The sequence below is a fragment of the Perognathus longimembris genome, chromosome 24, assembly GCF_023159225.1.
Source record: "Perognathus longimembris pacificus isolate PPM17 chromosome 24, ASM2315922v1, whole genome shotgun sequence".
Lineage (NCBI taxonomy): Eukaryota > Metazoa > Chordata > Mammalia > Rodentia > Heteromyidae > Perognathus > Perognathus longimembris.
Genome location: NC_063184.1, coordinates 25678290 through 25690508, shown reverse-complemented (window position 1 = coordinate 25690508; position 12219 = coordinate 25678290). Strand labels below are relative to the sequence as shown.

At 50.0% G+C, this 12219-nt stretch overlaps 1 protein-coding gene across 3 annotated transcripts in view; it reads left to right on the top strand.

Moving 5' to 3' along the window:
• Trim2 (tripartite motif containing 2) overlaps window positions 1–12219 on the top strand; it is a 96017-nt gene that overhangs the window by 16778 nt on the left and 67020 nt on the right. The window contains exon 1 of one of the 3 annotated variants that reach the window (XM_048333336.1): window positions 5901–5919. The exons of the other annotated variants lie outside the window; for them this stretch is intronic. The gene's annotated coding sequence lies outside the window, so the exon portion shown is untranslated. Of the gene's footprint in view, window positions 1–5900; window positions 5920–12219 lie in introns of those variants that run through there. 3 annotated transcript variants of the gene reach the window in all.

Genomic DNA, 12219 nt, shown 5'->3' with positions numbered 1-12219 from the left:
TTTTTGTCAGTTGTGGGGCTTGAACTCAGGGCCTAGACGCTGTCCCTGAGCCTCTTTGTGCTCAAGGCTAGCGCTCTACCACTTGAACCACACAGTTCTACTTCAGGTTTTTGAGTAAATTAGAGATAAGAGTCTCACAGGGACTTTTTTTTTCCTGCCTGGGCTAGCTTCAAACTATGATCCTCACATCTCAGCCTCTAAATGTAAAAGATTTTTTAAAAAATAGATAAGCCTGACATGGTCTGAAAAATACATTTCATATTTTCTCAGGAGGTAATATGTTCAAGTCAGTGGCTTCATTCACTAAACAAATTCACTAACATCTAAAACTTGTGTTAATCTAAAATTTTCATGATCCTTTTTCATGTTAAGTATGATATCCCATGTCTGCGACAAGACCAGTACATACGCAAGCAGCTGCACTTGAATATTAGATCCTTGTGTTTCTACTGACGGCCAGTGGCCCGGGTCAAGCTACCTACTTCCGTTCTCATTTTCCTCCCCTGAAAATAGGCACGAGCGTCTCTACTAGTCAGGAGGTTTGGAGGTTGGAAAGATGGAATCTGCCAGCAGGCTCCGTAGTGGCGGGTTTGCATCTTCTCTCTCCCCTCCCCAGTGAACCTCCCGTCCACGAGGACTCAAATGTCTAGCTGATGCGCCATGGTCCTCCAGTAGAGAGCACTGCAGAAAGTCAAGCCGGAAGGCCAGGTCTGGAGCGGAGAGTGGACGTGAGGCCGAGCGTGGATCTGGAAAAACGGTGCCGACATCATAGACTGAAGTGTTCTTCTTTCCAAGACTTGATGAATATGGAGTCATTTATTCATCAGGCCCATTTTGTGGAAAACCTAGGGAAACTGAGGCCCTATCACCAGGGTCTAATGTAGTAGAATCAAGGAAAGTGGTAGAAAGCCCCTAAAGATATCTAAGGAACAGCCAGGCACTGGTGGCTCATGCCTGTTATCCTAGCTACTCAGGAGGCTGAGATGTGAGGATCATGGTTCAAAGCCAGCCGGGGCAGGAAAGTCTGTGAGACTCTTATTTCCAATGAACCACCAGAGAACTGGAAATGGTGCTGTGGCTCAAGTGGTAGAGTTCTAGCCTTGAACAAAAAGAACTCAGGGACAGCACTCAGGCCTCACAACAGACAAAAAAACCAAAAAACAAAACCAAGAGAGCCAGGGAGCTTTGCACTCCTGAGGTATCCCTATTACAATAATGGAAGAAACCCCAATTTGCTTGCGACCTTACCACGTAACTTTATGTGGAAATAAGGTAATTTCCAAACAGGAAATAGAAATAGGTGCTCTAGTTTAGGGGTGTGTGTGTCTGTGTGTGTGTGAACATGCCCTGGCACTAGGGCTTGAATTTAGGGCCTAGGCTCTATCCCTTAGCTTTTTGCTCAAAGTTGGTATTCTTCTACTTGAGGAACACCTCCACTTCTGACTTTTTTCTGGTCAATTGGAGACAAAAGTCTCATGGACTTCTCTGACTAGATTGGCTTCAAACTGAGATCTTCAAATCTGAGCCGCCTTAGTAGCTAGGATTACAGGAATGAGCCACTGGTGTCCTGCTTGTGATTTGGGTCTTGAATGTCTTTCAGAAGCCTGTGTGTTACTCACCAGGCTGAGGTGCACTCTGGGGGGGGGGCGGGCACTAGGGGGTGGTAGAACCTTTAGGAGGCAGGGCCCTGTAGGAGGAAGTTAGGTCATTAGGGCCATATCCTTGACAGCCATATTGGGACCTCAGCCTTTCTCTGTGCCTCGGCTGTGAGGTGAACAGGCCTCCTTTACCCTCTGTTTCTACCATGAGGCCTCGCCCCGAAGTAACTGCATTGAAACCTCTGAAATTATGAGTCCAGAGAACCTCTTTTTTCCTTCTGAGTTGGTTACTTTTAGGCATTGTGTCACAGTGAGGGAAAGCGGACTTATAGATAAGGATAGATGTAATTATTGAAGTATAGCAGTACTGGAGTAGGGTGGGCCCCTGTGTCTTTATGGAAAGGGGAAATCTGGTCACACAGGGACACAGAGGGAGGACATCATAAGAAGATTAAACTGCCACAGGCCAAGGCATTCCAAGAAGCCAGAGAGAGGCAGGAACCAGTCCCTCCTCTGAGCTTGCATTTCTGTGGCCTGGGTACTCAATGTGGCACTCTATTGTAGCAGCCCAGCGAATTAGTACAGTTAATTTTTCTATACACCTGAGATTTCTTTTTTTCTTTCTTTCTTTCTTCCTCTCTTTTTTCTTACTTTCTTTCTCTCTCTCTCTTTCTTTTTTTGGTAGGGGCTTGAACTCAGGGCCTAAGCACTGTTCCTTGCCATCTACCGCTTTGAGCCATTTCTGATTTCCCGGTGGTTAATGGTAGGTAAGATTCTCATGAGAAAGTGGGGCTATGGCTCATGGGGGAAGGGAGGTGGCATCTCACAGACTTTCTGGCCCCAGTTGACTTTATTTTTGCTTTTTGGCCAGTCCTGGGCCTTGAACTCAGGGCCTGAGCACTGTCCCTGGCTTCTTTTTGCTCAAGGCTAGCACTCTGCCACTTGAGCCACAGCGCCACTTGTGGCTGTTTTCTATATATGTGGTGCTGGGGAATCAAACCCAGGGCTTCATGCATGCTAGGCGAGCGCTCTTGCCACTAGGCCATATTCCCAACGCCCTCAACCCCCCCCCCCACCCCCAGTTGACCTTAAACCTCAATCCTCAGCTCTCAGGCTCTGGAGCAGCTGGGGTTGCAGGAATGAACCGCGGGCGCCTGGCCTGTACTTGCTATTCCTAATGGCGTAGCTACCTAATCTGCAGTGTGTGGCCAGAAGGCCTCAAATACCAAACAAATCTTTGTCTGTACCAGGAAGGAAATTAGCATTTGCATATCTCTTGGCACCAAGATGTAAATTGAACTCATCATTCATTGGTTTCTTCAGACACGCTGGCGTGTCCCTTCTCTCACTTTTCTGTCTTGGTAAGTGACCTCCTCCACCTACCCTGCTGTCTGTGGCTGAAGCCTAGGTGAGAGCCGGCCGCTCCCCACCTCTGCCCCACGGGGCATCAGATCCTAAGAGCTCGCCCCCCCCCCCCTTGCTCTAACCTCCCAGGCTTTCCTCCCACTCCACCCCCACTTCCACACCTTTCCTAGGTTGGCCTCTTTGGATAAGTGTGAGAAACTGTTGTTTCTGAACTATGAATCTAATTAAATCACCCTCCAGGTGCCAGATAAAAGCTCAGCCCCCTGGTGATCTGACCCCTCAGGCGATAGCAGCTGCCCTCTTTGCTCAAGCAGCCACCGCTGGGATCAGCTCCCCACCCCTCCACGTGGTCTAGGAGCTGACTCAGTCTTCCAAACAAACTTCCTCTGGGGAAGGGTAGGCACTTCCCATGTTTCCAGCATGCTTTAAAATCTGCTTTCGTGCACTTTTACAATGCTTGCCTTCATTTATCCCCGCAGACTGTAAGGAACTAGTAGACTTATGCTTTCCCCAACTTTTGGGGGTACTCAAAAATAAAGGAAGGAGGGATGGAGAGAAGGAGGAAGATGGAAGGAAGGGTAATGGAGTCCCCCCTCCCCAAAGGGAGGGGATTCCTGGTTCCTCCAAGAGTCCACCACTCAGTCTCCAGCAAACAGATGATAAAAGGATGGATTTATTGGGGAAGTAAAAAGCGAACCAGCCAGCCAGGGTCACAGTCCAGAGCTGAAACTGTGATTATGAGCGGCCTTCCAGGTCTGGTTATAAAGGCAAACATCGCATAGTCAAACTTGCCACACGCAGGTGGCCAATGGGGTTACAACACTTACAGAGCATGCCAGGTCACACGCAGGTGGCCAGTGGAGTTACAGTCTGCCTCACAGTATCTGTTTGAACCAACCTATCATTCTAGTTAGAATTGGCGCATGGATTTGGCCGGGCTCACATGATGCAGGTGGATACGCCTACTCATGGGAGGTCACAGGTTTAACCTTGAATGTTCCTTGAACCTTCCACACCTCAGGTGGTCAACAGTTTACACAATCTTATCGTAGTGAAGGGGAACGTCCCTGGGTTCTGAGCAGACAGGGCACACCCCCAACCCTGGGGCTCAGGGGCAGGGGAGAGCTTAGTGAAGATGGACTTAGCTCCTGTTCTCTTTAACTGACCTGGAGTCAATCTGACACCCCTCAACAGCCAATGATGGCGCTGGCCAGATCTGACCTCCATATTGCAGAAGGAAGGAAGGAAAGAAAGAAAGAATGAAAGAAAAGGGTAAGAGACAATTTAAAAGATGTTTTTGTGCCCGGCGCTGGTGGTTCAATCAATCGCCACTCAGAAAGCTAAGATTTTGAGGATCCTCATTTGAAGCCGGCTGGGGCAGGAATCATCTCCAATTAACCACCAGAAAACCAGAGGTGGAGCTGTGGCTCAAAGTGGTAGAGCACTAGCCTTGAGCAGAAAAAAGTCAGCACCTGTGCCAAGGCCCTGAGTTCAAGCCCCATGTCCAACCAAAACAAAACAACCCAAAACAATGCTTTAGCTGGGTGTCCCCCAATTTGGAGTCTGTGGCCCCTGATCGGAGCTATTCTAGGCTGAGGTCAATTTAGCACTCACCACGGGCTCTAAGAAGGGCCAGAGTCACAAGTATCAGTCTCTTGTGGAAGGCAAACCACCTTTCAAACAAGCAATGTCTTCTTATCTTAAAACACTCAGAAACTCAGTAGTCTACCTTGTCCCTGTTCTGTTCCTGCAATAGAACGATAACAGCTTCCCCAGAGTCTTGCCTGGGAGGGACAAAGACTCAGCTAAAGGTCAACCAGGGCACTTAACTTGAGACTCTAGGACTTTGGGCCTGGGAGGTCTGAATACCCAGGGAAGGAAGGAGGGAAGGAATGGAAGGGAGGAAGGGAGGGAGGGGAAGGAAAGCAAAGTTACTCTAATTTTTTTCTTGTTTTTTTTTTTTTTTTTTTAAATCTGGTCCAGGGCCTGGTGTGTTACCTGGGCCCTGTCCCCCAGCTTTTTTTCACTCCCTGCGGCTAGCACCCTACCACTTGAGCCACAAGCCCCACGTCTGGTTTTCTGGTGATTAATTGGAGATAAGAGTCTCAGGGCCTTCCCAGCCCGAGCTGGCTTTGAACCGTGATCCTCAGGTCTCAGCCTCCTGAGTCATTTCGAATTCACAGCCACTCTGACCTAGTTTGCAGTGAACACGAAAGCCCCAGGGGGACGGCCACGCAGCCTCCCGGCTGCCGACGGTGTCGCAGCTGACTCCGTGGGGTTGAGGCCAGCGCAGGGATCCGCCCCCCTCCTGTCACGGTAGTGGGGTTCGCATTTCGTCCGTGGCCAGCCCCGCCCCCCCCCCAATCCCCCGGGGTCACCTCCCGGGCCGGGCCGGGCGAGAGTGGCGGGATGGTTGTCTGAAGCGGATCGGCCCGGGCTGCGGGCTGGCCCCGCGCGATGGGGACGCGGGGCCCCGGCGGCGGGCGTGCCCTCGGGCCCCGCGCGCGGGGATTAGCCGTGGGGTGGGGGTGGGAGGGGTGGGGTGTCTGGGAACGCAGCGCGGTGCGGGCGACGCGTCATCCGGGCTTGGCGCCGCCCCGGAGGCTCCCGCGGGCCGGCCGCTGTCCCGCCGCTGCTGCCCGCATGGGGACGGCCGGCCCGGCGCCGTCCGCGGCCGAGGACCCGAGCGCCGGCCTCCCAGCCCCGCCGCCGCCGCCGCCGGCCGGCCCCGCCCCCCGGTCCCGACCCCGGGAGCCCGGGGCTGGGAATTGGCTCCGGGCGGGGAAGGCGTTTGACCTTCGGATCGCCCCGGGGCGGCGGGGGCGCACGGCGGGGCGGGCGGGGCCGGCAGGCGCCGCGGGTCCCCGCTCGCCGCTCGCGCTCCTGAGCCGCTCCGGCCGGGCCTGGGGACCCCGCGGGCTCCTCCTCCCCGGGGCGAGCCGCCGCCGTCTCCGCAGTAAGTCGGGGTTCCTGCCGCTGAGGCAGGGGCACCCCGGGACCCCCGGGTCCGGGTCCGGGCGGGCGGACGCCCCAGCCGTCTTCCGGGCCCTCGCTGGAGGAGGGGGACCCCGGGACGGGGACCGGACGAGCGGGCAGGGTGGACGGGCAGGGTCGGGGCTCCCCCCCCCCGCCCCGCCCCGGCGCTTCCGGGGCCCTCGCTGGGGCTCCGGAGTCGGCACTGCTTCGGTGCCCTCGGGGCCGCGGGAACGCCCGAGCTTGACTTTGCGTTCGGGGGTGCGGGGAGCCCCCCCACACCCCAGCCCGGGATCCCCCCCGCCGTTCCCGCCGCAGCTCGCCTCGGTGTCGTTTTAACAGCCGTGGAGGGGTTGCTTTCTCCAGATCCCCTTCCTGTTCATTTCCACTCGTCCCTGTTGGGCCAAGCTCCCCTTCCACAGTCTGGCCCGGTTGGAGAGGGGCGAGGTGGCCGGGGGAGGGGGGGGGATCGGTGGAGGAAACGCACAACCCCCCCTCCCCCCCCCCCCCGACAGCTGCTGTCCAAGGAGAGGAGGGGGTGGCGGGGTGGGGGGGTGGGCTTGTCTCCTGACACTCCTGTCAGATCCGGGGTGTTCTGTGCGCCCCAGGTCGCCTTCCACCTGCACACACCTCCCCAACTTCCTTGTTAATGAGGCTTAGTTTGTGGAAGAGACAGCTCCGGGTTCCGATGCTGTTTATTCTTAATTTTGTTTGCTCTGCGGAGCTGAGGATCAAACCCGCAGAGGGCCTCGTGCCTGCCCGCAGACGCCTTTTAAACTGAGAACCTCTTGAGTCTCCAGGGTTGCAGGTTATCCAAAGAAGAGGGCCAGTCCTGAAGGGGTAGGTGTGTGTGGTGTGTGTGTGTGTGTGTGTGTGTGTGTGTGTGTGTGTGTGTGTGTGTGTGTGTGTGTGTGTGTGTGTGTGTGTGTGTGTGTGTGTGTGTGTGTGTGTGTGTGTGTGTGTGTGTGTGTGTGTGTGTGTGTGTGTGTGTGTGTGTGTGTGTGTGTGTGTGTGTGTGTGTGTGTGTGTGTGTGTGTGTGTGTGTGTGTGTGTGTGTGTGTGTGTGTTTGATCTTGTAGCTGTGATAGACATCTGTGCTTTTTGTTTAGGTGAAAGTTTTTTGGACTGCTCCAAAGCAGAGATGCATTTTTGCCTCTGTATTGCTAAAGCGCATTTGTTAGGCTGGTGACAGGACAGCTTGTATTTCCGGATTCCTTTACAGGAGGCAGGAGCAGGTGCTGTGTTGGGTTCACTTACCTGCCTGTGGTACTTGACCCCTAGGCTCTTATTTCCACTTGATTTTCCTCCTTGGCAGAGCTATACCTGCCCTTCAGCTCAAACGATGATCCAGAAGAATGATTCACGAGGCTTAAGAGTTACCGCAAGCTTTATGGCATGGTGTTTATGACTCACAGTACATTTCCTTCCTCTTCCAACTTAGGTTCATGCAATGGTTAAGGATCAATTAAAAAAGAAACACACACAAAAACAAAAACCACTGGGCGCCAGCCCCTCACCCCCTGTAATCCTAGCTGCTCAGGAGGCTGAAATCTAAGGAGATCATGGTTTGAAGCCAGCCAGCCCAGGAAAAATCCATGAGACTCTATCTCCAGTTAATGACTAAAAAAGCCAGAAGTGGAGCCATGGCTCAAGTGATAAAGTGTTAGCCTTGAGAGAGGGGAAAAAAAAAAAAAAAGCCCAGGGACAGCGCCCAGGCCCTGAGTTCAAGCACCAGGACCTGCACACAAAAAATAAAACAAAAATCTCTGCCTCCCTTCTTCTTGAGTAAATAGCGATTTGGCGAACGTGGGTGAGGCCCTCTACATTACCTGGACGTCTCTCTCCTGGTGGGGTTTTCTGGTCAGGCTCTGGGCTGGGTACAGATCCCACCACCCTCATAGACGCGTCAGTGTTTTTCTGAGAACTCCTCCTCTCCCAATCCCTGCCTTTATTTTCCTGGAAAATTCCTCCTGGAAATTCCATTATGTTTGTCAGAAGCAAAAGATGGCACCCACATCTCAAATTATTTTCTCATTATCATTGAGTGTTGACTTGCCTGGCTTCCTAGTTAGTAATCTTGGTATTTCTACATCATATGAAATCAAGTGTAAGGCTTGTTATATAATTAGTAACGTATAAGATATTAAATATAAATGGGTTAGAAAATAGCAGCCCATGTTTTTGCATTTACTTTGGTTTGCCCTTGGGCTGGCGGCTCTAGGAAGAGGCTGGGTCACTTACTCTGTGGATCTGGAGTGATTTGGTTTTGTGTCTCGCAAGTGTTTGCCCCAACCGACGGGCTTCACAGAGTTGGGTAAAAAAGCAATGCCCAAGGAAGCTTTGAAATGGGATATCCTGGAAAGATAAAATTATCAAAACTCTTCTTTTCTCACCACTGTGCTAAAAATGAGATTGCTTGGATTATACTAAATGAGCAATCTTGCAACTATGTAAAAGGCAATGCTAGCTTGATTCATTCAGGCATAGAATGTTGGTGCTGGCAGGTGGTGGGTAAATGCTTTTCATAACTACTAAGGATGAAGACAAAAACAAGGAAAAATCACTCCATGGTAATCTTCTTGAGGGGCTTCTCTAAGAGAAAAGCCTGCGTCCAAGACCGAGGTCCTTTCAAACTCTTAGTGGTATTAACGTTGGCTCCCTGCATCTGGCCCTCTGTGTCCTGACATTCCACCAACCGCTGCTGGAAAACGCCTTGGTGCTGACATGTATTATGTCGTTAGGCCTATGATGGCTGCATGCCTTTTTTGAACATGTAATCCTTTTTTGTGTGTGATTCTTCCCTAAACAGTATAGCATAACAACTATTTGCATCGCATTTATTACATAGCATTAGGTACTATAGGTCATTTCGAGATGATTTAAAATCTATAGCAGATGATATGCAAACACATGAGATTTATTCTTTTTTTTTTTTTTTTTTTTTTTTTTTTTTTTGGCCAGTCCTGGGCCTTGGACTCAGGGCCTGAGCACTGTCCCTGGCTTCTTCCCGCTCAAGGCTAGCACTCTGCCACTTGAGCCACAGCGCCACTTCTGGCCTTTTCTATATATGTGGTGCTGAGGAATTGAACCCAGGGCTTCATGCATACGAGGCAAGCACTCTTGCCACTAGGCCATATCCTCAGCCCACACATGAGATTTAAACATCTGTAGATTTTGCTGTTCACAGAGGTGTAGATGGCCTGGGGCCTGCGCTCCTCGGAGACAACTGGCTTGGTGGGCCCATGTCTGAAACATCCCTCTAGGTCATACGTTTTCTCTAAAAGAAAATGATAGATCTATTCATATGAACATTTGTCCTTAGAGTTAACAGAACTGGCAAGTGCAATTTTTGAGGGAAAATTAGTGGTGTAAATCTAGTCACACCGAGCCCCCACTGTTTACTTGTTTTTTTGTTGGTTTGCTTTCATTTTTTGGCGCTTAACTCAGGGGTTGGGCACTGTCTCGCTCTTTTTTCTCAAAATTAGTGCTCTACCACTTGAGCCACAGCTCTACTTCTGGCTTTTTGTGGTTCATTGGAGGTAAATGTCTCATGGAATTTCCTGCTTGGGCTGGCTTTGAACCTCGATCCTCAGATCTCAACTTCCTGAGCTGCTGGCATCTACTTTTGCCACTCAGTTTTAATGCAGTTATTGAAGGTTTGGTGTAATGTTAACCTCAGAATCTGAGCTTTCATTGGCAAATATTCTATGTTGCTAATAATGGTTCCTTTCTACTGAAAACGTCTGCTTTTGAATCTCATCTGAATTCTTAAACAGAAATACCTTTCCTCTAGGATTTTCAATATTTACCTTTATACATGTATACATATATATTCATATCATACTGTGTGTCTACATGAACTTAATTTAGGCAGAAAGGCCCTGGAAGAAGGTGACTTTGGGGCTGGGGGGGGGGGTTGAGATCTTGCCTGGTATGCACAAGGAGGCCTTGGGTTGCATCCTCATCACAGATTGGGGGTTGGGGGTGGGGGATGAGGGGGGAGAGATGGAGAGTGGAAAGAAGTGAAGGAAGGAAGGAACTGTGCAGGAAGCAGTGGGAATTCTGGGAGGTTGAGCTTTTTAATCAGTTTTCCTCAGTTAAAAGTTTTTTTTTGTTTTTTTTATTGGCTGGGAATGTGGCTTAGTGGTAGAGTGCTCGCCTAGCATGCAAGAAGCCTTAGGTTCGATTCCTCAGTACCACATAAACAGAAAAGGCCAGAAGTGGCACTGTGGCTCAAGTGGTAGAGCAAAAGAAGCCCGGGACAGCAGCCAGGCCCTGAGTTCAAGCTCTAGGACTGGCAAAAAAAAAAACCAACAAAAGTTTTTTTATTTATTCTTTAAAGGAAACCATGTGTTTTCTACTTAAATGCAGTCATTGTTTTAACCGAAAATATTAAGCAAGCATAATAAAATCTTGCTGACCTGTTGGTCTCCTAGTAGGCTCAGAACCAGCATTTAGGATATTTCATTGTTAACCTTCAGAAATGATGCTTTGGAGAACAACAAAAAAATGTACAGTCTCTCAGATTAAGACCTCTGAAAAGAGGAATGAATCCAGGACAGGTCAAGCGATGCACACCTATAATCTCAGCTACTCCAGAGGCAGTGGCCGGCGGATCAGCTAGAGGTCAGCTAGAGCCCGTTTCCAAAACAAAATAAAAAAATAAACAATAGGACTTAGGTGTGAGAGTCAAGTAGTAAAGAAACTCATTCCGCAGTGCAAAAATAAACAAATGGTGACCCAAAAGGTGAAAATGAGTGCAAGTTATTCTACAATGCTGGGCATGGAATTTAGGGTCTCCTGCGTGCGTCCTGCCACGCTTGCCTGATATATCCCTAGGCCCTAGAACAAGTTGGTTTAGATGGTTCTGCTCAATTAGGTAGAAGGAAGGAAAGATATTTTTCAAGCCCTTACCCCGTCTGTCAGCCAACGAGGAGTTATGCAGCAACCGTGTTTCAAGCCTTCCTGTTTTATGACCTGGAAAGTACAACTGCGTAGGAGGCAGAATAAGATCTTTGAAGAGTTTTTTCTTTGCCAGTCCTGGGGCTTGAACTTGGCCTGAGCACTGTCCCTGGCTTATTTTTGCTCAAGGCTAGCACTCTACCACTTGAGCCACAGCGCTACTTCTGGCTTTTTCTGAGGTGCTGAGGAATCGAACCCAGGGCTTTGTGCATGCTCAGCAAGCACTCTACCACTAGGCCACATTCCCAGCCCCTTTGAAGAAGTGTTTAAGCATGGGTGGCAAGTCTCCTTTACGGATGTCCTCAGTCTTCCCTCTACTCAGGCTGGGAGCAAGCTCTCCAGGGGTCCCTTGGCTTGGCATTTGCTTCCTTTGGCAGTGAAAGGTGTCTTGGCTCTTTCTACATGACCTGAGCTCTTACCCCTATGACTCCCACTGGGGTATGACTCTAGTCCCAAGATTTTGCTTCTCAGCTCATAACCAGTTTAGCAGTGGCTGTGGGTAGCTCGAAAATGACCCATAATGCGAGCATAGCGGGAGGGTAAATGATAGATGTCCTGGAGCTTTGCATTAATTGAGAGGATGAGATCAGTTCTCTTTAATCATGAAAATAGCCTCCCAGACTAAACAAAAGACACAACTGTCTCTGTTGCTGCCTACATGCAATTTACTTAAATAAGTGATGCACATTTTACCATGGTGTGGAAGCCCATTCTGAAACAACTGGTAATGAAATATGTTTTCTGGGCCTTTGCTTAGGGATTAAAAAGGGCATTCGCTACATTGAGTGGGATTTGCATCTTGTTAGCTTGACTGTTGGGCACAATTGAGGGTAGGAGCCTATCTTTTCAGGCAGGCAATCTGCCTTAGTTAGGATTCTTCTGGGAGTTAAATTAGTGAAGTAGGAACCTTACGGGGAAGGGATAGGATAGGAACTAGCAGCATACTCAAAATAAGGAATACTTAGGGTAAAGTCGGATCCCTTTCCTTTTCTTTTGTAATTTATGATTAGCTGTACAAGCTGCCCCGGGTTTCAAAGGCCGTGTTTCCTTTGATCTCCTCAGATATTTGCCTGTGAATGATTTCCTTCCAGATCAGGGACAGCTGGTCGGTCTTTATCATTCAGCTTATGTTCAAGGCTTCCTCTGCTTACTCCGTGCATTGGAAGCTGCGTCTAGGAGATAAAATAATGAGTGTGTTCGCCAAAGAGGTTGCAAACGCAAACATCTTCAATGATATGAGCACATATTTGGGGCATGCTCTGTATTTTGCATAGCCAAGAAGAAGTCACCCCCAGAAAGTAGACCAAAGGGAGAGCAAGTT